The sequence below is a fragment of the Tenrec ecaudatus genome, chromosome 10 (genome assembly GCF_050624435.1).
Source record: "Tenrec ecaudatus isolate mTenEca1 chromosome 10, mTenEca1.hap1, whole genome shotgun sequence".
Classification (NCBI taxonomy): domain Eukaryota; kingdom Metazoa; phylum Chordata; class Mammalia; order Afrosoricida; family Tenrecidae; genus Tenrec; species Tenrec ecaudatus.
The window spans coordinates 18,097,360-18,122,816 of NC_134539.1; positions in this window are offsets into that span (position 1 = coordinate 18,097,360).

Genomic DNA, 25,457 nt, shown 5'->3' on the forward strand with positions numbered 1-25,457 from the left:
CTGTGTGTGTGTGTGTGTGTGTGTGTGTGTGTGTATATATATAGCTTTACATGGAAGAGTAATTGTATATTAAGAAAATATCTTAGCCCGGTCCAGATCAAATCCATTAGGATGATTTTAGCCCATATATATGATACGAGTCCATAAATTCTTATTCAGAATCATGTACCCACTCATAGTGATGCCAAATGCAGGAAGATCACGGGCCGGTGGGTCAAAAGTCTTGGGTATCCAGTGGAGGTGGACACATCTCCACATGGCTCCTCCAGCTCCTGAATGTGTCTCCTCAATAGGAAGATGTAGCAGAGAGGGAGGAAGAGAGGAAGTTCCCAGAGTCCTCATGAGAAGGCCACACCCACAAGGAAGCATCATCAGGCTGTGTCCTGTTTGACAGGCTAGCCTCCACCCCTTCACTCTATTTATCAAGTTGACACACGATTATGTAACTACCACAACATCGTGGGTGAAAGAACCTTGCTGATAAATGGCCAGAGAGGAGCTGCCTCTAATTTCATTTGGGAAGAGAAGGCCTAGTGCCACTCAATGAAGATATTTGTCATCTACAAAGTGAATGCTTTTGGATATACAGTCATGTGTTAATATCCAAGAGGAATTGGCGCTAAGATACCACCCACCTTTCCCCATGGGTAGCAGTACCCGTAGATACTCGAGTCTCTTATATGAAATGGCATACTATTTAGTTAAAACTTGCCCCTGTCCTCCCAAAGTCTTGATATCATCCCTAGATTGCTTGAAAAAACTAATACAATGTATAAGCCGTGTAAATAGCACTTCAATTTCTTTAAACTATTTAAGGGATTGTTGAGACCACTTAATTGCTTTTTCCCCTCCCACAAATATTTCTAACCCAGTCTTGCTTGACTCCATTGATGCAGCGCTCACAGATACAGAGGACCAACTGTGCATATGCAAATATATTTATGAAGCCAATGTGTTTGCTATAATGCATTGGAAAGAGGTCCCCGTGTTGGTCCATTAAAATGTTCAGGATTGGTTTCCAGGACTTCTGTTGTCTTTCTGACTGCGGCACTTCATCGTGCTGCGTTCTTACGGATGGACTGGTTTTGCATCATAAGTCCCATTGAAGCTGTGCCCTGTTAGCACCAGGCCCTATTCTGTACCCACAGCCTTAACCGAGAGCAGTAGCTGGAGAGGGAAATCATATCTCCAATTTCAAACAAGGAACGAGTTTGTCCACGTCTCCAGGATTCAAACGGTCTGACTCCAGAACCCAGGTACCCGATGGCCACCTTCTCAGCCGTAGAGATTGCTGCTGAGAGCATTTACAGTACTTGGTAGGTTAGAACATTTGCATAGTGGTCCCCAACGTAGGCTGCACACCGGAAGCTTGTTAGGGAGATTTCCCAGGATCACCCTTTGAGTCTGACTGTGGAGGCCAGAGGAATGGCTTGGGAGATGTTGACACGATTGCTCCCAGGTGGCTGCAGTGCAGGTTTCAGATTGGCATTTGAGAACCCTTTAAAGGTAAGTAAAGGGCATGTGGGAACGGGGTGAATGTCTTTGCTAAAGTGACTCTATTCAAATGGTATAGAGATGTAAACACTGGCTGATCAAAACCGTCCTGCACGGCAGCACATGAAGGGAGTTGGGTCAGAGCGCATAGGAAGTGCTCCGCAGAAGTGGTGAGCGAGCCATGCCAGCAGACACCGGAGAAGGTCTCCCTATACTGGGGGGAGTCTGGGAAGCTCCAGAGACAGAGTCACTGTCTAGAGCAATGCTTCTCAACCTTCCTAATGCCTCGACCCTTTAACACAGGTCCTCATGTTGTGGTGACCCCCTCAGCCATAAAATGATTTTTGTTGCTACGTCATCACTGTCATTTTGCTACTGTGATGAATCAGGGGACCCCTGTGAAAGGGTCGTTTGACCCCCAAAGGGGTCCTGACCCACAGGTTGAGACCCAGAACTGCTGGTCCAGTGGAACTTTGAATTGTCTCTGCAGGAAGAGCCGAGACGCAATGGCCTTCCGAGCAGAGGAGCCGAGAAGGCAGAGCGGACAGCTCTTTGGAAAGCAGCTTGAAGTTGCTGCGTGGTTGGCCCGCGTGCCAGGGCAGGAAGCGAGACCTTGCACTGGCTGACGGGCGACCACTGGCACATGTCAGCAAGGCCAGGCAGGAGAAGGCTCTGCATTTGAATGAGAGCATCGCAGTCGAGCGTGGGCGTGTGTTGTGGGAGTGACAGAGGAAGACCATCAGGAGGCTGAGCCACAGCTTATGGGGCTGAATGAGAGTAGTGGGAGTGAGTGTGGAGAGAAGTGAAGGGGTTAAGGAAATACACCTGAAGGAAAAGCAGCAGAAATTGGTGAGAGGTTGGGTGACAGGGTGGGGAAGGCATGAGCCTGGGACTTTCAGACCAGCCCACCAGCCAGTGCGCTGACCAGAGTGCATCTTTCCGGGGGGAAGCTGTGGGCGAGTCATCATTTCAAGGAGAAAATCAGTGAAGGAAAACGTCAAAGCAAACGGAAAGGGGGAGGCGTGTCTCTGTGGGGTCAGTGCTGTCCCCACTCTCTGAAAGTAGAGCATTCTGTGCAACACCTTCTGAAAGCAGAGACGGCCTAATGGGAAGGAGCGATTACTCTCCATTTACATGGCACTGAAGGGGGTTTTGGGGGCGTGGCAAGTGTTCCCAGACCTCTAAAGATAGCTTACCAAGCAATATTAACACACAAAACCTAAAGTCACGCTGACTTGGATTTCACAGCACAGAGCTATGGCGGCCTGGCGCTGGGCTGCTGAGTGTGGTTCCCAGGGAGGGCGCTTGGTGGCGCCACTCTCGCTGCTCCGCGTGTGCACTGTGCCATTGATCACAAAACAAAGGCAGAATGGTAGTTTAGTTTTGTAAAAAATTTAAAATCTTTTTTACAGAAATGGGAATCCTCTTCAGATTTCTTCTGATTAGGGCAACAGACTTGTAGGTCGTTCAGAGAAGTGAAGTGTCTTTTCCAACCGCAGGGATACTTCTATCTAGAGACAGTGTGTTTATCCTTGTATTTAAACTTAATTGGGATTGGTTGAAGCCTCGGGCGTTTTTATTCACCTTTAAGGAAACTCATGGAGCTCTTTAACCATTAAAAAGGGGGTTTTGCTAAATTCATATGGAAAATCCCAGGCTTCTTTAGTCCCAAAGGTTAAACTGAAGTCTCTTAACATGTAAATCTTTTTGTAGTTCCTTTCCAGTAATAGAATGGGCGATGGAATTTTTAAGAAAGCATTTTATGGCTCTGCAATAGATGAATTTCCCCGCTGGGGTTTCTATAACGACTTTGGAGAAAACGAAAACAATGTATAAAATAAAACCCTGTGGAAGAAAAAACAATTATAAAGAATTCCCACCTGGAATGATGGAATGCCTAGAGTTGTGGCCTTGGGTATTTTGTTTCATTATCTATTTAATAAGTGAGGACCCTTTGAGTTACTAGAGGTTCCATTTTCATGCTCCCCATCAATGGAGAGCTGTAACCTTTTCCAAAGACGGCAAGAGGACCATCCAGAGTACTGACCTGGACCCAAGGTTCACTCAGGAGAACCCAGGAAGCAAGAATCCTTCTTGGTGTTGGGTAGGGATCGCCTGGTATACAGTTCAGTTAGTGGGCTCAGCTTTGGGCTGCCAATGAACAGGCGGTTCAAGCCCACTAGCTGCCCTGTGGGAGAAAGACGAGGCCGCCTACTCCAACAGAGGCTCCCCAGAAGCCCCGTGGGGGAGTTCTACTCTTTCCTGTAGGATGACAAGGTCTTGGAATCCAGTTGAAGTCAGTGGGCTTGCTTTTGATTTAAGACATGGAATCTTTGGCTCGGTTGAACTGGGTGTCAATTGTGATAGCGATAGGTTTGGGCCCTCGCTTTGCCACTTTCTGGCTCTATGTCTTAGGCTAGGAAATGATACCTTCTGAACCCTATTTCTCTCTGCTGCAAGATTCCCAGTGTCCTCTAGTGGTCTTCTCACTCCTGGTGACCCCACGTGTTCCAGAGGGAACTCTGCAGGATGGGCTGGTCTTTTGCTCTGATCAGTACTGCAACGGGTTCCCGGGCCTTTCATTTGTGCTGCTGCTCACTGGTTAGTGCTGTTGTTTTCTGGGTTCCCGTCAGGTTGGCTGCCACGTGGAACAACCCCATGTGGTACATAGCAGGGCCGCTCTAGCAGCTTTCAGGAGTGTGACCTCCGAAGCAGATCACCAGGTCTGCCTTTCGAAGGCCCTCCAGGTGGGTACAAACAGCTGAGCTTTTCCGCCACTAGCCCAGCAATGAAATGTTGGTGCTGCTCGGGGATCTCTAGGTTCGCAAACAAGTGAAAACTGCTTGGCACCAGTAGTTCCAACCCACCAGCCGTTCTGCAGGTGGAAAATGAGGCAGTCTGCTCAGGTTCACATTCACAGCCCCCGGAACCCAGAGGAGCACCCCTACCCCCTCCTATAGGCTCCCTGGGAGTCATCAAGGGCCCCACGGCAGTGGGGAGTGTGTTCAAATTGCTTCCTTCACTGGGAGGTGGTATGTCGTTCACTTGTAGTTCTGCAGATTCAGGATTTTCTGGAAACGAGCCCAACTGTGTATCGGGCGTTTGATCCTTATTTGTGTCCACTCTCCCATGAGAGTGTTTTTCTGCATCAGTGGGTCTGATTCTCACGGGTTCCTTCTCCTTCACTCCTGTAGTGAAGAGCTCATATTTCGAAGGCAGGTAGAAGGAATCATGAACAGGAGGCGGCTGTCAGTAGGCGTTACTAAAATGAATTATTTGCATCCTTAACAAAACTGGCCATCCTCAACTCTGTGATACATGCACAAAGCTGGCAGGCTACCTTGGGGTCGAAGTGCTAATCTTAACAAAAACATCTGCTGTGGTTTCCCACTTCTGGAAACCCAAATCCGCAAACAAGGATTCTCATAACACGAATGTACTGAACAGGTCTCTAAAGAGGAATAGTGACTTACTTCTCAGTCCCCTCAATGAGCTAGAGGGACACCACACCACAGCTGCAACAGTGGGCTCAAACCAGGGGTGCAGACAGAACCAAGAGTGCGACAATGACAATGAGGCAGGCAGCCAGTGGGTCCCCCTCTTCTGCATAGAGCCCCAGTGAGTAGGAAGCCTTGGAGGGGAGGGCACTTAGCAACAGCTACAACAAATCCACCTGCAGAAGGCTTGCAAGCCCACAAGGAGGGCAAGGGGGAGGGGGAGGGGGCAAATGAAAGGAAGGTGGGGGCTTTGCATTTTGCTACATCCTTTGTAATTCTGGCTACAATGCTCAAATACCAAAATGAATGCTTGACTTACCCTTGGTCTTATCTTGGACGGTGAATTACAAAGGCCTCCATCTAAGACTATGTTGCAAATGGATCCTGCCATAGCCAAGGGCTTTTTCTTCCTCTCCCCCAACCCCCTGCAGGTACAGTGTGTGTGGTTGCATGCATGTCTGTCCTAATGCTGCCACCGGACACTTTAATACTTATCCTCATGTTGTGGTGACCCCCAACCATAAAATTATTTTCATTGCTACTTCAGAACTGTAATTTTGCTACTGTTATGAATCACAATGTAAATATCCGATATGCAGGATGTATTTTCAGTGTTACAAATTGAACATAATTAAAGCATAATGATTAATCACAAAAACAATATGTAATTATAATTCATGAAGTGTTAGTTTATCTCCAATACTGCTGCTTTCAACACAGTAGCTGCTTTCTACACAGTAGCTGCTCTCTACACATGTATGACCGGTCCGCATAAGCATATTATTGTGCCAACCCTGTCACACAACCTGTATTTGCATGGTGTGTATGTGATAGGGTTGGTGCGATGATGTCATCCTGCCAAGTACTCCTGTGTGGGTGTATCTCTAGACTGACCTGCCTGGAGATATATAGAGGAGCAGTGTCTCCATTCCTAAGACCATCAGAAATATGTGTCTTCTGATGAACATAGGCGATGTCTGTAAAAGGGTCATCTGATCCCCAAAGGGGTCGTGACCCACAGATTGAGAACCGCTGTCCTAGAAAGACTGAGAATCTGCATCTTGTTTTGACATAGGCCACTAAGAAACTATGAATTAGGAGACCTGGGTGGAACTTGTCTTGCCTGAATCACACAGGAACCTGGGTAGTGCACATAATGTGCTCTCAACTATTAACCTGAAAGTTGGTAGTTCAAACCCACCCAGAAACTATGGAAGGAAGATCTGGACTCTTCTGTGAAGATTACAGCCAAGCCAACCCCAGAGCAGCCGCATTCAATGACAGACAGGTTTCTTGGGTTGGGATCAGCTCAACAATGGGTTTATTTGATTTGTTTTTAACATCTGAATAAAGCAGTGGAAACCAGGAGAGTCCCCTTTCAAGTTTATCATTGCATAAGCACCTTGAATCAGAGTGAGAGTTCACTCTTTATTCTTCATCGGTTGTTTCAGAGGCAGCGGCACCTACTCATGGTGCCCTTGTGTCTGTCCCACAGAATCAAACCTTGCCTGGTCCCACACCATCTGCATGGCCATCGCTGTACTTGAGTTTATTGTTGGGACCATTCTGCTGATCCATTTTATTGATCCATTTCCATCATTTTTGCTGCCCCTCTACCCCACATGAGGTCATTGCCAAGCCCCTGGCTGGAGTTCTTTTGGCCTGGCACCTATTTCCACCGAGTGAAGGTTTCATTAGTAGTCAGCAGCAAGAACCAGACAGAGCAAGTCCTGTCCTCACAGACCTGACTTGTGGACTTGGCTTCTTTTACTTCTGCCAGATCATGCTGAGCCTAGGGAGAAGGGCCAGGTGTGTTGAAAGTGCAGAGGAAGCAGGTGTGAGGCTCTTATCTGGTGCCGAGGGGCATGTTCCTCTGGGCCAGGAGCACCATCATAGCCCAGGAATTCTAGGCTAAGGAAGCAGAGACTAAGCGAAGAGCTCCAGACTCCATCCACATGCTGTGCTGGGCCCAGGAGCGCACGACTCTCCAGTCAAAGAGAGTTAGGTGAGGCAAGCACCAGCTCTGCAGTTGGGATAAAACAAAAGACTTCCTAGTCCAGTCCAAAGAGCTAGCCAGGGGCAGCACAGCCTTGCGCAGCCATTCTGTTGTTAAAGTATGGCCAGCCGACTGCGCCCATCATCTCTTGTGAGCAGAAGCACCGCTACCATTGGGGGGCATTTTCTGGGTGAAGGCACCTCTCCTTGGACTGTGAGATGCCCTTCTGGACCACTACCATTCTTCACCAAGTTCATAGGAAAGCTGCTCCAACAGCACCTAAGCCCACACCAGTCATGCCGATCGGTTTCTGCCACTGTCTCTCTCAGCAGCAAGGACTACTCAGAAGGTTCTTCTCCATGAGACTCAGGGAAGTAGGTGGGTTCTATAGGTGCACCCAGCAACCGTGCAGTCCAAGTCAGGTGAATGAATCTTTCTAAGTGACACCCAACTCTTCCCTGTGAAAGGGGAGGGCATCAGTTCTCAGGAGTGCTGGGCTGTCATTGGTGGAAATGAAGTGATGTTTTTTTAAAACATTTTATTAGGGACTCATACTAAGTTGGGAAGCCACACAGAATTTTGTAAGACGACATGCACATGTATCATCCGAGGTTATAATAAAAATTAAAATAGCATGTGGGGTGCAAATGAGGCCTGTGTTTGTATGGGTACGTTCTGAATCTCAAGAAAGGGGCTTAATTCTCTGTGAACGCTTTATTTTTCTCCCCTGATTGAAGAGGGAGTGCCACCAAGACAGTCACAAAGAGAGGCGGACTCCAGGAGAAGAGTAGAGAGAGACTGGAGAATTACGGGTTGTATTCAGTCTCACTATTGACTTAACCTCTGAGCAAGTTACTTACCCTCTTGTTCTCAGGCAGTCTTCCCTACCTCTTGTATAATAGATCTTACTAACAGATGTTTTAACAACAACATTTTACAAAAATTGGCAAGATGATTGACTGGCTCCAAGTTGATTGGCTCTGTCCACAAGCACAGCTTAGACCCTTCAGAACTTAAAAGCAGGGACATGACAGGGCGAAGAGCTGATGTTGGCACTGTCCTCATTGTGTACGGACACCATCATTCTACTTTTAATACTCTCCATTTCTCCCTCCAAAGACTGTGAGCAGCAGGAATGATTCTGTACGTCTTGTTGTGACATGTCCCTTCTTCATAAACCTCCTGGAAGCAAACCATGATAGCAGTCGCTTCGGGACACTTTCCACAGGCCAAGTACTCTTCAGTTAGCTTTGCATGTGCTACTCTGTCCTCGTCTCAAAAGCCTTATGAGGTAGGAGCAGTCGAGGAAACCAGGGCGCAGAGAAGGTGGCCATGATCCGCAGCTACAAAGAGGCAGAACTGGGATTTGAAACCATGGAGTCTGAGCCTAGAATCCATATGCTTGTTTATTATACCCTATCACCATTCTGAAGAAGAGAATGATCTTCAACAGGAAGCCACAGCCATCACGTCACAAAGTCACTTTCCTAACCATTGACCAAGCCCCCATAGACGTGCTACACTACAGCAACCACAAAGAAAGAACGAACAAAAGACCCCCCAAAGCAGCTGCTGTGGAGTCAGTTCCAGGACAGGGGAACCCCACTTGCACCCTAGGAGAACGGCACCCCAGAGGGCTCTCGGTAGCTGCTCGTTTAGAAGTAGACCACCAGGTGTTTCGTCTGAAATTTCTGTGGGCAAACTTGAAGCACCACCGGATGCCACTCAGGGTGCATGAGAGTGCAGCCATCTCCTGACTTTGAGGATGAGGGAGGCATGAGCTTAAATCCTAGCCCAGTCAGGTTATAGCCTAATTCTTACAGAGCATCAGCTTTCTAATTTATAAAATTGGGTTCATGTTAGTTGCTTCTTGTGTGGGTTTGAAGAGCCGCATACAGTGCAGGAGGCGGTGTGCCCTGGGTTCTGGTGTCGAGGAGGGTTGAATGAAGAGTGACTGTGGTCTTCAGGTGGCAGTTTAATGCCAACTAGGGCTGGTCAACACGGACTCCAACAAAGCCGGACTGATTGCAGCTACACAAGCTTGCATTCAGAAGGTCCAATTCAGAATGGAACCTACTCTCTCCCGCCACCTGTGAGGCTGCCGCCAAAGCCACGAGGGCATCCTGAGTATTTTCAGCCCCAGGGTTGGTATGTTTGTTTCAAAGGGGTGTGCTCAGAGGAGCGAATTCTCTTCAAAGTATCAAATGCTAAACTCACACCAGCTGGCTCTAATGGGAGGATTTGTAAGAGTGGGTTTTCAGCCTCTCTCCCTCCCAAAGGACACCTTTCTTTCCCACAGTCCCTAACTTCCACTTTAAAATTGTATGTAGCAGTGGGGGGTGGGGGCTGTGTGAGCAGGACAGTGTTGCTTAGCAGCGAATCTTCCAAAAACTAGGTGCTTTTGTGTCTGTTTCAAGCCCCCAGCTTTTGTCCTTGCATTGGACACAACCCTCTGGGAGTTCTTGCTTTTCTGGGGCCCCGTGGGTCGAGTGTGGGCCTGTGTGTGCTTTCAGACGTGTGCCTCTTTGCCTGGTGCCTGGGCACGATGCTGGTTGTTTCTGGTTCTGTTGAAGCAGCACTTCTTGCTGCAAACTCTCAAGTGCAAATCATCTTTTGTTCCTTTTGTCCCCTTCAGTGGTGAAGGGCTGAACTGGAGCTTACATAATCCCTTTCATGAATACGTTAAACAGACTCTTTCATTATGGATGCTTGCAGAATGAAAATAATTTACACAGAGTCACATTGCCTTCACCAAGTTCAAAAGAAACAAGTGAAGGGGCGGTCATTTAGGGAGCAATTAATTTTGTTGCTGGAGGAGAAAGGGGAAGGGAGAGATGAAATATGCTTCAAGACTTACCAAACAGTTTCTGGTGGGAATGGCTCAACAGCTGAATAAAGTGCTGTCTTGAGAGAGAGAGTGCTCTCTGGAACCATGCTTGTGGGGTCATTTTCTACTATCTTTGGCGTGGATGAAGAAGAAGTTGTTCTCCTGTTTTGAATATTAAAATGGACATGAAGATAAATGATTTTAAGTGTGGCATGCTTCGTTTGGTCAAGGCTATCAAAGCCACTTAGCATGCCTCAACGTCGTTTTATTGGTTGATGGCTAAACTTTCGGTGAAAGCGAGGAAGACTCTCTGGGAGTGTATTAACACAGGGCCCGCAACAATGAACCAGACAACACTTGTGAGGACGGTGCAGGACATGCCGGGGTTATATTCTGTTCTACATAGGGTCGCTCTGAGGCAGGATTGATTCGATGGCGCCTCACAATAACTTGGCACATGCAGAATTAGTTATCTGAGCCCTCTTTCTGTGTCCATACCCCGCTCCTCCTCCTGAGAGAGAGGAGGCTGTGTGCCCACAGAAACCTGACCTAGCTGGGCTTGGAATCAGCTCCAGAAAGTGGGTTTGGTTCGGGGTGGATTTCATCCTCCCGTTTTCTGACTCTGCCCATGTTTTCATTATTTACTTTCCCATTTAGTTGACTACGAGCGAACACTTGCAACTATTAGGTTTTTAGGGACAGAGAAGCCTACAACTTTACATTAAATGTTCAAGTGATGATGTAAGAAGGAAATGGCTTCCCAGGGGTCACCTCTCAGTTCTGTTCTTCCAGGCTGTGCACCTTGTTCAGTACCTCAGAGGGATGGGAGTTTGGTGGAATCACACGGAAGCAACTGTGACTCAACAAGATGAAGCTATTTTCTCCTTCGTGTTTGAAGATGTCAGAAGGGCTGCCAGAAGACAGCAACAGCTGCACCAGGAAGTGTCCACACAAGGGCTGGAAGAGCGGGGTAGGGAGGAGGTGGCCTCAGCCCGGCTGAGGATCTGCAGAGGGACATGGGCAGTGTGGACGTGACGAGAGAACTACAGACGTGAAGTAGGGCTCAGGCTCCTTCTAGGTTAAACATGAAATGCCCGAGACAGAGAAGACTCCAAAGCTAAAAGACAAAGCCATAAAGGTGCAGTGGGAACCAAAGAGCCGAGGCTTCAGGATTAATGTTCTGCAGGGACTACCTGTTCTACCTAACTGCCGCCACGGTGTGCTTTTCAGGCCGTGATGGATTTGGGTATGTTTTTATGTCCAGCTGACTCAGTTTCTTCTTTTATATGTGACTTATATTAATGACACTTAGCGTTTTACAAAATTGACAGTACAAGAAGAGTTCAGAAAGCTTGTGGAGGAAAAACTAGGCGTGCATTTCCAAGTTTTTCTCTTTTTTTGTATCAAAATAAACTGCCCTCACTTGCTGTCATGTCTGAACAGGATCTGGCTTGAGGAAGAAGAATTTCACATCAGTTTAAAGGGTTCCCATCAGAGTCACATGAAGGCTGCTACAGTGGACGTGAGAGCAGTCATCACGTTCATGGGATAGCTTGGAGAGAAGCATGGCGGAATCTGTAAAAAGTCTCTCAGAACGCTTTCCTGAAGAAGTCATAAGTTTACAAATTGATAACTCATTTTAGGAAGAGATGAGATGAGGTGGAAGCCTGCAGCGGCAGGCCACCCACGTCCATTTCCCCTGATGGAAGAGGATATATGGTTGCCAGCGGAATCTAATGCCAACACCGTAGACAGCTCCAGTGTTTCAACTTTCTGACTGAGAAATGAAAGTGGAACAGACTTTCCGCTCGATGGAGGCCAAAACTGCTGCACCCAGTTAAACTGTTGACCAGAACACGGCTCGTGAAGCACAGTGTAAACAAGTGAGATTAAGACCCTGGACCATTTCTTTGATGAATTCTAACAGGCGATGTGGCATGGCTTTACCTGCAGATGAACCACCATCAGTGATGGTCACTGAGAAATGGCAATGGCCCTGGAAAAGGAAAGGCTCACTGCACTGGTTACGAGTCAAGGTCTCAGCAATACTCAAAGCATTTTGCTTGCTGTCTTGCTGGAGGGCCAAGGAATGATAGCATCTGTTTATTATGAGAGTGTTTTGAGAGAGTTAAGCCCAACTTGAGCAGAAAAAACACCTTGGACACTTAACCAGAGTCCTTTTCCACCGTGGCAAGGTTCTTACTATTTAATAAAAAAAGGACAATTATGTGAGTGGGTTTGCTGGGAAATCATTAACTATCTACTTAGCCATCCTGACTAGGCTCTATCTGATTGCGTTCTGATCACCACTCATAAAAAGTCTTTCAAGGGCACCCTTTTGTTCCATTTAATACTCCCACAACCCTCAGTTCTGGAGGATTGGCTCAGTGGCCAGTGTCCTCATGTATGAAAGTACCTTACTCTTCCTAGGCTTCTGAGGAGTAAGACGGTTTCCATTTTCATCTTTTAATTCCATATTTCTACCAGCATTTCAAAGTCCCATGTGTCCTTGTTATGACATGAGAGGAGCATTTGATTTTTGTGATCCCAGTCTGATCAAGAGACCCAGGCTTTACCCACACTCTCATTAGGAGAAACACATCAGGCAAAACCCAATTGAGGGCCGTTCTGCATAATAATTTCTCAAAACCATCAAATTCAATAAAAGATGGAAATATCGTCTAATGAGACATGACAAGTAAATGTAATGAAGTATCTATCACAGATGGGGTTCTGGGACAACAGGAGAACATCATTGGTAATTTACAGTGGGATTTGGATCAACTATGGACTTTCTTGGATGGGAATACATCAATGTTGGCTTATTAACCATATGCGATATTAATAAGGATATTAATAAGGGAAATGGAAATGTGGCATAAAGGGCCTGTCTCTACCGTTTTCACAATACTTTGTTGAATGAAAATGTTTATTCAGGGAAATCTACAAGACGAGTCTGGAAGCATCTTAGAATGGTCCAAAACAAGGAAGTACTAACACACACACACAGACATACACACACACAAAAAACTGAAAAGCCTACATTCATTATGGGGATATCCAAAAGGCCTAGGAATCTGTTGAAAGATGCTCCCACTAGCCAAAGTGGAACAATTTGAGCAAAAGAATAAAAGTAATATTAGATGATAAATACATAAACACATCTACAACATAAATATCCACAAGTCCATATTGACTTGAAAAAATAGAGAAATCTGCTGTGCAGAAGAATTGCAAGCAAGCAACATGGGCATTGCCTTCTGTAGGACAGTGGTTCTTAACCTGTGGATTGCAACCCCTTTTGGGGTCAAATGAACCTTTCACAGGGGTCACCTAAGACCATCAGAAAACACATATTTCCGATGGTCTTAGGAACCAAGACATTGCTCCTCTATCCATCTCCAGGTGGGTCTGCCCACATGCAGAGATGACCACCTACGAGTACCCGGTGTGAAGACTGTTACCCATGCTACACCATGCTGCAAGGCAAAATTTCATTTATTTGTCATTAGAAATATTTCACAATATAGAATTACATATTGTTTTGTGATTATTCACTATGCTTTAATTATGTTCAATATTAACAATGAAACTATATCCTGAATATCAGATATTTACATCACGAGTCATAACTGTAGCAAAATGACAGTAATGAAGTAGCAACAAAAATAATGTTATGGTTGGGGGGGTCACTCCAATGTGAGGAACTGTATGAAAGGGTGGTGGCATCAGGAAGGTTGAGAACCACTGCTCTAGGAGGGGGAGCAGAGCTCCTCAGGTGCAGATTACGCATAGAGCCTTTTCCAGAGAGTAGAGTATGGAAAGTGGGAGACAGGCAGACTTTACCTTGGAGAAACCTGGCCAACACAATTTCAGCCAGATCACCAAGATCAACACTGTTAGTCACGATTTATGGTGCTAGCAAGTCCCCTTGATAGGGTGGGGTGAATCTGGCATTTAAGTTCCATGGGTTTCCTCTCTAAAACCCACAATCTCTTTCTAATCATGAGATAAACATCAGAAAAATTCCTGTTGAGGGTCATACTCCCAAACGTTCTAACCAGGGAATCTTGAGATTGTCCAGGTCATAAAATCAAGAGCAATATATTCCATACTCACGCAAGCCATTAGTAACAGGGAGACTGGGGAGGGGGGTGTTACGGGGACTCTCTGTTCTGCTCTATGAGATTTTCTGTAAATGTAAGGAAGGTGTAAACCCCTTAGAAACCCAGTATTGGTTTCACAGCAGAAGACCCAACAAACTTTAAGATTAAAAAAAAATAGTTTTGAAAGTGAAAAGAGTTGGCTTTTGGGAACTGAAGGGGGGAGTCACTCCCCCCACCCCATGTCTACACAGCATAAATAAACAGAACATCCGATTTTCAGTTTGAGCTTGGGAAAGAATGTTTATTCAACATTCAATCACCTACACTTCACTGACAGCAAGACAAAAAATGATCAAGAGAGTGTAGGAGTTTATTTGGTAACCGTAAAACAAAAATGTCTCTTACAGTCCAGATCTGATACTAATATCTAGTCAAATGGGAATCAGCAGAAATGTAATTAAATATGAGCATCTATGGAGAGTGAGCCATGTGCTGGGGACACCCAAGGACCTTGTCTTCAGAGGAACCAGACTGAGCAAACGATGACGTTCCAATAAATCTTGCCTTTAATAGATAAATAAGGGATTATTTATTTTCACTTCTTACAAGGTGAGGAGATAACAGTGCATGACTTAAGTTCCAGGCAGAGAAACTGCACAAATGAATACTCAAGTGACTCATTAGCTAATCCTGCATTTCTATCCATTTTGTCATGGGTGACACATTTAACGCATGTAGTAATATACTCAAGGGCACGTTTAAATGAAAAGTTTGGTGATGCAATTTGAAAAACATAGAAATATTTTTATTAGCGTTAAATTTGCCTAACTCCCAGATGACTGAATGTAAGATGGAGTCTCACTGTATATGTAATACGTGTTTACATGATAGACCGTTTCCTCGTTGCTCCCGCTCCGGTCTGTGCTGTAACCTCGGCAGTGAAACATGGTTCAGAGTTTCTCAGTAAGGGTGTTGTGTTAGGATGTTGAGCACATTCCCCGTTAGAGAGCTCTGGGGATTTTGGGGGGACTTGTGCCATGGAAAGGAGCCCTGGTGTCAGTGTGGGTGCAGGCAGCATTAGAGGACAAACCACAAGGCCGGCAGTTCGGAGCCACTCGCTGCTTCTTGGGAGAACGCATCTTTACTGTCTGTCTGCTGATGCAGGGCCCTGTGTGATGCAGTGACAAAAACGAGCCCTTAAGCACTCACAATACTACTGCGGCTTCTAACGTGGCTAGAGAAAATCCTTTAGGGTCTTCATTTGTTGATGTGGCAAAACTCATCCGAGAAGCAACAGCTAAACCTGTCCATTCATTAGCAGAACGTGGCATGTACACAGTATGGAACTAGGAGAATTGGGAGTCATCAAAAATGAAATGGAATCCTTACCGATCGATATCCTGGTCATTACGGTTGCGATGGAGTGCTAGTGGCCACGGTGAGACGGAGTCTTAGTATATTTGGCCAGGAATGACCAAGTGAAGAGGAGAGGTACAGCATTCTAAACAGAGAAAACGACGTTGTTAAGCAGTTGATTTTACTTGGATCCACAATCAACATCCATGGAAGCAGTAGTCGGGAAATCAAGTGAAGAATGGCGTTGGGGAGTTGACTGCACTGCAGCGCTTGAAAGTGCTGGAAAGCGAAGATTCCACTCTGAGGAATGAGAGGTGCCTGGCCCAAGCCCTGATATGTTCACTGTGCCCAGATACCCAGGGAAGCGGCACAGTGAGTAAAGCAGACAGAAGAAGAATGGATGCATTTGATGGTGTTGGAGAGTAATGTTGAATACGGCATGGGCCTTCAGAATAAAGAACAGCTCTGTCTCGCAAGAAGTGCATCCAGAATGTGCCTTTGAGGGGTATGGAGTCCCGGGTAAAAGTCCTTGGGTTTGGTACAGTCAACCATCCGTGCAAACAAAATAAGAAAGATCCTCAATAAGATGACTTGATACAATGGCTGCAGCAACGGGCTCAAATGTAGCAAATACTGGGCCGTCAGAGCTTTGTACCGCTTCATATGGCATATGATGCTTTGGAACCAACATTATAGCACCTAACAACTGCAATGAAGATCTATGAAAGAGCTTCAAAAAGCGCATGAATAAATGGAATGAAACTGTATTGGAATTCTTCCCCAAAATTTGAAGTGTGTGTGTGTGTGTGTGTGTGTGTGTGTGTGTGTGTGTGTGTGTGTGATTTGCTATCTAGACCTCTGGTCATGGAGACAATTTCCAGGAGTAACTGTAAACCAACAAGTAGTGTAAGGATGGAATCTGAGAGAGAACTAGCATTCAAGGGCCCAAGCTAGGAAGGGCAAATGCTGAGAGCGACTGAGGCGCATCGGAAGGGTCTGGGGACACAGGAATGACAGAAGGTACTTTTAAGGGTTTGCAAAGGGAAGTGTCAAAGGTCAGGGATGTAAGGTGAGGACTCAACACGTCTATTAGGTTTGGTGCCTAGGAGGTCATTGGTGACCTTGAAGAAGTGACCTTGGCCAGTTACATCAATAGTCGTGGTTACTGTGTACTCAGCTTCTGGAACCAGCAGTCAATTACAGAAAGTTCTATCAATTATGGAAAGTTCTCTTGGAAATGCCCATGAAAGGGTTGGGAAAATAATATTAAACAAAGGAACATGGACTCAAGGAGAGACTCTTCAAAGTTGGTGTGGCTTTGAGACTTAAGAATAACTAGTAGAGCTGAGTCCCTGAGCCTGATTTATTTCCAACCTATTGAGGGAGGAAAAATAATTTCCCGAATGACCACAAGAAAGATGAAAACAAATGCCATTAGAGAAGTAATAATAGTCTGTGCTTTTCTGTTAAAAATGAGGTGCCAGCAAGCATATCTCAGTAGATAATGACACGTCTGTCCTACAGCCCTGCCCAATCCTGTTTACATTGGAATATGAACATGCTTCGCCCCGCCAAGTAGTTAGTAAAGATGGAAATATGAATATATTTGAGTGGACATGTTCTGCTAGCTCATCCTGTCAAGAAAATCCCTGGTAGTAATGATATCCCTAAACTATGCTGTGTAGCACTTTGCAGTTTATAAAGCCATTTTTATATCCTAGCCCACTGAATCATCTCAACAATGCCGTGAGGTTAGTACTGGTGGTGTTTCCCCATGTACACATGATTTCAGTAACTTACCCAATGTCACAAGGCCAGGGAGGTGGTGAGCTGGCCTGAAATCCAATCCTCATGACTCCAGGTCTCACCCAAAGAGCAAAACCTCTGTGGATTTTATGTGGTGTGTGTGTGGGGGGGGGGGGAGTGATGATAGGTGCCTTGTGGGATACGGACGGTCGCCTACAGGAAGGATTTCAGAGCTGATGGGATTTCAGTACGTGGAGCTGGAAGGAGGGAAGTCTAGGGAGGGAGAATGCCATTGTTCTTGCTTGCTGGTGTGTCCGTTTCTACTTGTATCAATCCCATGTGTTTGGGGTAGGATGTTCCTCTCTGAGGCTGTCTCTGCAAATATCTCTCAGTGAATTAGAATCACCAGCTTTTCAGGTGAGGGCTGATAGCACAGATTGCAACATGGACGCAAGAAGTTCAGCGCTGACTCACAGGAGAGCTGTGCTTTTATTTTGGGACACAGCTGCCAGAAGAGATGGCTGAAATAAAGTTTTTTCAAACACCCAAAAACCCAATGCAAGAAGCTCTGGAGAGAAAAAGAATTGCCTGTGGACTGACTCCTGGGGAAGAGTAAGAATGTGCTATGAGATGACACACCGAAGAGAGTTTTGAATTATTCCCAATTATTAGAGAAACCACGGGTGGCGGGAGAGAGGCTTTCAAGGAAGAAGATATAGTTTTGAGTGGATGATGACTGAGAACAAGTGGTGGCAGATAAATCTTGGGGAACTTGGAGAGAGCAGAGCCAAGCTGATGGAAGGGAGGTAAGAAGCGAGTGAGTGGGAAGGAAGTAAAGGTTATGGGTGATGTTTAGAAAACTGATGACGAGGATATTTAAGCAAGTTTCTTTTCTCTCAGAAGCAGCCCTTTGAGAACTTGAAGACAGCTCTCATATCTTCTCACTTCCTTTCGGAGGCACATGCTCTAGTGTAATTCAGCTGGTTGTCCCACCGTTGCTTTTTTTTTTTTTCCCCTTTAAGATGGTTTGGGTTATCAGTTGTCTTATTAGAGTTTGATGTCTAGAAATTAACTCTGTACCCAACAATTGTGTTCTATTGGACACAGAGCAGAAGAAAGGTATCTTGTGTATGCTAAATGTTAAAAAACCCCAAAAAACTGCAAACTACACCCCCTTTTTAAGTTAGGCACAGTTCATTCTTGATTTATTGAGCTTGCAGACAACTGTGCATCTACATCACCCACACCCTGTGTTTGCCTTGAGATGACAACCCCAATAGCCGCTAAGAATACTGGAACCAGGGGATGGAGAGGACATGGACTGGTACCAGGAAATATACATTTGGTCTGGATTCTGACATTCATTTAATATATGTTTTTGGGAAAATCAGCTCACTTCATTCAGGTCTCTCCAGTGAGCTAGACTGCATGATTTCAAAGCTGCTGTCCAGCTCGAAATGCTTTGAAATTAATGGCTGATATAAATGTCTTCATTTAGTACCCAGATATTTATAGATGTTAACTCTGTGCCAGGCACTGCTGGGCTTGAAGATACAATGATTAACAAGGCAGAAGTCGTTCTGTTCCATGGAACTTAAAGTCTTTTGTGTCATTTTGAGTTTGAAAAGCACTCGGTTAAAATCAAGAAAGAAGGGATATTGACCAAGGTCTGAGATAAACTTACTGCCATTGTGTCCGTTACAGCTCAAAACAGTACTATAGTACAGAGGAGAGCTGTCCCCTTTGGGTTTTGAGACTTTAAGTCTTTACGGGGATAGACAACCTCACCTTTTTTCCTGAATGTTCCAGATGCTTTTGGTAGGTGCCATTGAATCGGTTCTGACCCATAGCGACTTGATGCACAACAGAACAGAACACTGCCCAGTCCTGCGCCATCCTCACAGTTGTTCCTGTGCCTGAGCCCATTGATGCAGCCATGGTGTCAATCCATCTCCTTGAGGACCCTCCTCTCTACCCAGCATGATGTCCTTCTCTAAGGATGGTCTCTCCTGACAACATGGTCAAAGTATGTAAGACTAAGTCTTTCCATCCTTGCCTCTAAGGTTCACTCTGGCTGTACTTCTTCCAAGACAGATTGGTTTGTGCTTTTAACATTCCATGCTACTTTCAATGTTCTTCCTCAGTATCATGATTCAAATGCATTGATTTTTTTCCTATGGTCTTCCTTATTCAATGTCCTGTTCTCACATGCATATGAGGCGATGGAAAATACCGTAACGTGGGTCAGATGCACTTTAGTCCTCAAAGTAATATCCATGCCTTCTAATACTTTAAAAGGGTCTTGTGCAGCAGATTTACCTAATGCAACACATCTTTCGATCTCTTGACTGTGGCTTCCATGAGCATTGATTGTGGATCCAAGAAAGATAAAATCCTTGACAATTTTAACCTTTTCTCCATTTATCATGATGTTACCTCTTGGTACAGTTAGGGGAATTTTGGTTTTCTTTACATTGTCCCAGATAGTGGCTTTACATCCTTACCTGCCCACACGTGTGTGAACACATTTCCAAAATACAAAAAGAAGAATTAAATCTCTGTATTTGGAATGATGCAGGGAAATAATCATTTTATGTCAGCCCGTCTCCATCAAAATTATCTGCGGAAGAACATGATAATTCTCTTGAATTGAAGGTTATGTTACTGAAACACAGTCCTGGGACCTACTACTTAAAAACACATTACAGTCACTTGTTTTGAGGAAGAAGGGAATAATCACACATCTTTCATAATATGGCACGATCACTGATGTCATCGATCCCAAGCACTGGCGAAGCTCACAAGGACTTCTAGCAACAAGTAGTCTTGAAATTCATAGCACATGACACAAAATCAGAGATCATTTCCTATCAGTGACTTACAAATAGATTTCCTTCAGGGTAGCAACAGGAGATCAGCAAAATTAAGCTTAATTAAAATTAACACTTAAAATGTTTTTGATTCAACATAGGTTTGGGAGACCTAGGGGGATTTGTTTTGTTTGTTCAGTTGGTTGCTTTTCTTTTGAAGGCAAATGTGACCTGAGGACTAGTTTCTCCCTTCATTTGTTACAACGATCTTCCATTTACTGATTGCTATGTGATAATCCAACCCAAAGCTTAGTGATTTAAAACCATAAAATAGATTAGAATGACCACTTATAAATGTGTGGGTTTATTGGGCACAACAGGGTGCTCAGCTTCTGCTTCCTGGCAATCACTGGGGTGGTAGGCTTTGGGGAACTCGTTGGACTGGAGTGTCGAAGATAGTTTCTACACACATCTACTGCCTGGCTTTGGGCAGCTGGAGGCTGGACTCAGTGAGGACATTGGAACATTGGCATCTCTCTACTTACTATCTCACAACTTCTGTGTGCGTGGTCTCTTCAGCCAGGTGGCTGCACTTGGTATTACATAACTAGAGAGTCTTCAAAACATAAAAGTAGAAGCTACTAGTCCTTCTTAAGACTCAGACCTTGAACTTCCATGACGTAACTTCTATCTCATTTCATTCGTTAAAGCAAGTCAGATTCGGGTGGTGGTGGGGGGTAGGAATAGTAAGCACCTTGGTGCCCTAGTGAGTTACAAGTTGGGCTGCTAGCCACAAGACCAGAAGTTCAAAACCACCAGTCACTCTGTGGAAGAAAAAGGAGGTTTTCCGCTCCCTTAAAGAGTTAAGTCTCAGAAAACCCATAACGGGAATTCTGCCTTGTCCTACAGGGTTGCTATGAGTCATTATCAACTCAATGGCAGTGAGTGAGTGGGTGGCCGTGGGACATGAATACTACGGCTTGGTTCAGTGGCAGCCAGGCCAGACACTGGTTATTATACCTGAAATGAGTGACTACTTGGAAGCACTAGAAATGGACATTAGCCCCAAGAAATCCATCTTGCTGAGGATGACCAGGCTCCACTGAGCTCATTTTCCACAGAAAAGAAAACAGTCAAACATCTTTGAGCTGATGTTTTCTTTTCACTGAAACTCCAATGTGGATTTTAAAACCAGTAGTAAAAGATTGTTTTTACTTATTTCATTGGTAAAGAGAGAATGTATTGATGTGCCTGTGCGCATGAATGCGTGTGTCTAATTAGTGCCTCCCGGCCTATCCCAGTGACACATTAGTATCACCAGATTGTGTGCTACTGACATTTGCCCAATCTGTGAGGCTTGACCCTTCCGAAGTCAGTCTTCTCTTGCGGGCTGCCTCTATGACCTGTACTCATGAGCAAGTCCAGCTGCATCTTCACTGAAAGGTCACCTGGTCTTCCCAGCCTTGATGGTGACATCTATGGCCAAAATCAACTGCCAAGTCCTCTGGTGCCTGTAAGGCTGGGGGAAACACTGTGTCACCCCTTGCCATGCTCCCAGCCCATTGACTTCCTATGAGAAACACCATTTTCCCTGGGTATCCCTGTCCCCTTTGCAGGCATCTCTGCTTCGCCTTGCTGTGCTTGTTGCTGGACCATGCTGGTGAGGCTCTGAGACGTGACGGGCCAGAGCTGCTCTCGGGCAGCGTGGAAAAGCTGGCTTCCCCTCTCTGATAGAGGGACTCTCAGAACCACAGCTCGACCAGTTCTTTTACATAAGGATGCCATCCTTGAGTCGACAAATCTGAGTAATAGTCACTATGCTGAATGTCAAGTTAGCCCTTTCTTCTTTGATATCCAAGGCTCTGGAATCAGGCTGGAGAGGGGGTGGTTCTTCCAAGAGGATCCTCAGTTCCTTATGCAAATGCTGTTTGGTGTCATTGAGTTCATTGCAACTCCTGGAGACGCTGTAGGACGCAGTAGAATTCTCCTATAAGGCTTCCAAAGCTGTGGTCCTCTGGCCGTGGGGCCCCAGGCCTTTTCTCCTGCAGGACAGCAGACCGAGCTTGCTTCAGTTAGGAGCTGAGGGCCTAACCATTGGATGAGCAACATAGCTTCTCAAGAAAATGATGACATCACTTACCAGCTTTGCCTACGCCTCACGGTTTAAGCTGACTTCAGGATTTCTGCTACTTGTGCAAATATCTATAAATGCAGGGGCTTCAAAAAGTTCATGAAAAGATCGTGGGTTTTCTTTTCCCCGTGAACTTTTTCAGGCTGTGTGCAGATATAGAAACAGATTAGGAATGAGCTCCGTTCCTCTTCCTGAGTCTGTCTTTCAGTTTCTTTTGTAAATAAGCTGGAGCAATTAGGTATCGTTTGTATCCAAAGTCAATTAGCCAAATGTTTGTCTTAGTATAGCATATGTAGTAACTATGCATAAAATAATACTAAAGAAACATTTTCAAATACACCTAAACATTTCACATCATCATAATAATGTTTTATGCAACATACAAAGTAGTGTCTATTTGTTTTTCTAAACCATTGTATGTAGCACAAATTTTAAATATGATAGGCTTAATGGAAGTTACCGTATATACTAGAATATAAGCTGACCCAAGTATAAGCCGAGGTACCTAATTATAACCTGGGGAACCAGAAAAACTGACTGACTCGAGTATAAGCCTAGGGTGGGAAATGCAAGATGTGAATTAACACAGACACCAGAGGGGAGAGATGGAGTACAGCCACAAATGCATCCTTACCAGGTCAGCTGCCAGCGTAAGTGAATCACTGCGGGTGCTTCTGCAAATTGGAGCCGCCCACGTCATAGGACAGTGCTGATTGGTTAGATGTGAGTAAACAAACATTCAAAGCCCTGGAGTGTCAGCAGGGCTTTGAATGAACAGCAGAGGAATGGCAATCACCCGGGAGATGGTACACCTCTCTTGGGTACCACGGACCCATGTATAAGCCGAACCCCAGTTTTTCAGCCCATTTTTTGTGCCGAAAAACTCAGTTTATACATGAGTATATATGGTAGTTCATTAGTATGTTCATAGCCTAGGGGATAGCTGTCTACATACATACACACATACATACACATATGTGCCTATAAAAATACTTCCTATAGAAAGATCCTGTTTGTTTAACAGGAATAAGATATTACTGAGAATAATAAGGCCTTAAAGTAGACAGCACACACACACACACACACACACACACACACTTTCCTGAAAGAGCATAGACTGAATTTCAGAAGTAGATTGAGAGTTGAGTGAGGAGGTAAGTGTAAGGAACCAGCTACCCTTTGTGTGGAGTCTCTGAGAGGGACAGAAGTGGGTGAGGAGGGAAGAGTGGACATTTAAGAATGCTCACTATGCATTCAGTGAACCTCTCCACGTCTCTGACATTTTCTTGAGATGCTGGGTCAATATTTGAAATTCCTAAGTTATATATACAATTTAAATACCGATACATAGTTATTCCAATTTGTGTGTGTTAACTGTTTAGCAACTGGGTCACAGAATGGTTGAGTCTGGAGGTGAGCCCAGCTAGAAGTCCAGATCCAATTCAAGTAGGAAACCCAAGGGATTGTGCTTGCAACCTGTGCCACAGGGGGGACACCTGTGCACGCCTCCAAACTAGGACGTCTCCTTTATTTTTCTCTGAAATCAGAGAGGCCGTAGTGGTAAGACCTATAGCCAGACCTGAAAGAAACGTCTAGAGTCGTGAAATAGCTGAGATAATTGGCCCATGCCATGGCTTACGTTGGCACCCCAACCCTTGGGTATGTAATCAAGCCACTGAGCTAACTGGAGACAGCCAATACCGGAACATGTAAGTGCTGTTCAGTGCCAGGGGAGAGGACAAGCAGAGCTGTAATTCCAGGTACAGGCATTCTGGGTGAGGGTCACAGGCAGAAGCTGAGCTGTCTCAGCCACCTGTTCTGATCACGATTTCTTAATATCGGAGGGAATATCTGAGACTTAAGTTCACATAGAGTGGATGACACCCCTTCTCTAATTAATCCCCAGCTAGACTCAGAGTCCTGTTGGTTGCCTGCCTCTCAACAACTCTTCGCCAAGCAAACCATGTTGGAAACCCCTCGATGATGATGCTGATCTCGAAATGTTTTGCCAAATGTGCCATAGTAAAAGGATCCCTGGTGGCAAATGGGTGAGCGTTGGACTCCTCACCGCCTCGTTGGCTGTGGGGAAGCCGCTTACACACGCTGCTGGAGAAGGTTCTAGCAAACTGCTCCCATGAGATCACAGCCCAGAACTGCAATCTGCTCCTGTGGAGCAGTTACACGTGGTTGCACAGGGCAATGATGAGTCCAGAATAAGCATACAGTAATAACTAGAGTCAACATAAAATATGTTGATTTCTACTTGGGCAGATGCACGCCAGGCTGTCTGTTCTGCCATTGTTCTCTTGATCTTCACGGTCCCCTTGCTGTTTCCCTTAATTATGGGCGATTGAATGTCTTCTCTCATATTTTCACATAAGATTTTAAGTGTTCACCTACCCACATGCATATAGGCTGTGGCATGACGTCGACTGCTCCTTGTCATTAGAAGAGGTGACAGCAGTGTCCCCGGCCATCCGGGGATGGAGCGCAGTACATCCCCCCATTACTCTGCTTTCAGTGTCCCACCTTTGGGTGGGGGTAGATCTGCAGCACAGCTGTAGCGTCCATGCTCTTGGAAGCTCAGTGTCTTTCGAACTCTTCAGAGATTTGACCAGGTTCTTCTTCGGAGAGGAATGGTGTAGGTCTGGAAAGGATTGAAGGAGAAGATTAGCTGCTCATGGACGCGAGAGCCGCTGCCTTCCTTGAATTATTTGGCTGCTCTGCCATCCTAGATGTGCCAAGGTTAATGTCTCAAAACCCACATGTTTTCTTGACCCCGCTCCCAGGAAGAGCACACATTCTCTCCTACCTGAAAAGGGTCGGATCTTGGGAAGAGTCTCTAGCACGGTCCTTTCAGCTTCATTGTGTACAATAAGTTACGGAAAGCCACAGCCTGACTCTAGACCTTGCTCACATTATAATACGTCCACCCACCGATAGCCTTCCAGGACACATTGCTGTATCTGAGCAAGTATCTTGATGAAACCATGTTGGTAGGTTGTTTGGGAAATCTGGTCTTGTCATGGTAGATACCGATCTTGAAGTAGAGAGTGTTTTAAGTATGACTCCCATCCCCAAAGCCTTTTATTATTTTTTTGTAGGGTAATCAAGTGTCTTTTCATTGACATTCTGGGACAGATTTTTCAATCTCGCTACATCTGGTCAGCTTGCCTCCAAATATATTATGACTGTTTCTCCAAATCAGACCTGAACTAAGCAAGAACATCTGTACTAAGAATTATGAGGCCCAGCTGAACGTTTGGGCCAACATGTTCCATCTCACTTCTTTCAGCTTTAACCTTTTAGCAATTATCTTTCCAATCCTTAGAAATGGTAATTAAAGTTGGTAGAAGAACAAACAGAATACTGAAATGTTTTCTAAGCTCCAAACCCCAGGTATATAAATGTCAGTGGCTTAAATATGGGTATAAGAATGCTTTTATGAACTCCCCCCACTGATCCTCCTGAGACTTTTCCTTCAGGGAGTACAT